This window comes from Nyctereutes procyonoides, unplaced genomic scaffold (assembly GCF_905146905.1).
Source record: "Nyctereutes procyonoides isolate TBG_1078 unplaced genomic scaffold, NYPRO_anot_genome, whole genome shotgun sequence".
Classification (NCBI taxonomy): domain Eukaryota; kingdom Metazoa; phylum Chordata; class Mammalia; order Carnivora; family Canidae; genus Nyctereutes; species Nyctereutes procyonoides.
Genome location: NW_026575082.1, coordinates 13,255,322 through 13,257,667, shown reverse-complemented (window position 1 = coordinate 13,257,667; position 2,346 = coordinate 13,255,322).

Here is a 2,346-nt window from a genome sequence, read left to right as displayed (position 1 = left end):
TTTCAACACATTTATTTATCATTCTTTTCCTTTTTATTTTTTGTTAAGTTTAGAAAGATCTTACCCACTACTAGATTATTTAAAACAATGACACTATACCTGTATCTTTGTATAGTATTTTTGACATTAAGTAGTATTTTGACAGTATTATTATTTAGTAGTATTTTATTGTTGCCTTAAATCTTTGACCTCTCTGGAACTTATTTTCGCGTAACAATTGATGTCAGGATCTAGCATTGTTGTTTTATTTATTCCAAGTGGGTAGCCAATTGTCCCAATATTATTTATTTAAAATCCATTGTTTTCTCCACTCATCTGTAAAGTTATCTTTAGCATATACCAATTTTCACAAGGATTTGTCTGAAATCTTGTTTATTTTTTCAAAGACTTATTTATCTAAGAGAGAGAGAGAGAGAGAGACAGAGAGATGAGAGGAGTAGAGGGGGATGGAGAGAGAAAATCCCAAGCAGAGTCCTCACTGATTGGACAGCTATATGTGGGGCTTATTTCCACGACCCCGAGCTCATGAGATCATGACCTAAACCAAAATCAAGGGTCGGACTCCTAACCTGTTGAGCCACTCAGGGGCCCCATGAAATCTTGATTATGTTTTAATGATTCCTTTTCACCCTCTTTTCACATGTCAGGAAAACTGTTTTTATTACAGTAGTTTGATAATACACTTCAGTATTTTGTGGAACTGCCTGATTCATTCTAAGCAGAATGGAAAACTAAGGGTACAGGCTCTGATGTTGGAATGCTTGGTTCAAATCTTGGCTTGAATGCATATCAGATAATTACCCTTTCTGGGATGCTGTTTTTGCTTCTGTAAAATGAAGATAATACTCCCTGTCTAATGGGGCTATGTGAGAATTAAATAAACAACCTAGCATGTAACAGAATTTGGCTTGGAACATGATGGTTAATGCCCACTAACTGTTAGCTATCCATAATTTTCAGGATATCTGTATTTTCTATTGCTGCATAACAAATTACCACAAACTCAGCAGCTTGAAACAACACACTTATCATCTCCTAGTTTCTGTGGGTCAGAGGTCCTGCCTGGTCTTGCTGGGCTTTCTCCTCAAGGTCTCACAAGCCTGAAATGAAGGGGCAGGCTGGGCTGGGTGTTCTGAAGACTCAACTAGGGAAAGATCTGCTTTCAAGTTCCCTGAGGTTGTTGGTGGAATTCATTTCCTTGTGTCTATGGAATTCATGATAGCTGGCTTCATCAAAACCAGGAATACACATGTATGTGTGCATGTGTGTGTCCATGCACTCACGCACACATGCCCCCCCCCCCCACAATCCCTGTTGTTTCAAGTCTCTGACCTCAGAGAAGGCTCAGACCCTCTTTTAGTAGGGTTTACCTGATTAGGTCATACTCACCCAGGATAATCTCCCTTTTGATTAACTCCCAAGTCAGTGAATCAGGGACTTTCACTACATCTGCAAAGTCTCTTCACTTTTGCAATTTTTGTTCTCCCTATAAAGGAGATAGGAGAAATAACTACTCTGTTCTTGACATAAGAGAAATATATAAGATTTCATATTACAAATACTACATTCACAGGCAGCTATATAATTTTTGTTGGTAGTCTATATATCTCTACCTCTATATGTATAAATATATAAGATTTTTTACAGCACTATGATAATTATTATATTCATTAAGGTAACAAAAATAGATAATAAAAAATGGAGTGGCTAAAGATAGATGCTTATAAAGAAAATCTTCATGATAAATCACTGCCTTGGAAAATTACATGGAGCAGAAGCATTTGGTTTAGGAAGAGGAATCACATCTGTACCTTTGAAATATGCTAACGAATACATATTCTAGCAACAAAATTAACTTGGACTTAGAAGCTCTTATTGTCCGTTGAGAGTTCCTTTTCTAAAATCTCATTCTTGTTTTCTTTTGAACAGGCAACATTTCCCAAAGATTGCTATCACTAAATCAACACAGAGATCTAGGGGGAGAGTGTTGGGGTGGAATCATTTTTAGTCCAAAAATCAGCCTCCATTTACTTCTCATGGATTAGTTCCAGAAGAAGGACTTAGGAGAATTTAGGTTCAATCTCAGAACAGCCCCCAGCATCGGATAGTACAATCTCCCAAATAGCAACAATGCCATCATCAAGCTAATGACTGTCTAGATTAGCAAAGAAAATTTGCATTTTGTTATCTAAATGAACACTTTCTGTGGAATTATAGTCTAAATCAGTTGTTCATTGTCCCATTTGATTGCTAAATTAAGTCAACTCCACAACAAGATTAAGCAAAAATAAAATGAATACATCACAAGAGTAGCAATTATGTGTTGTACCAGAGAGGGCTTGAACA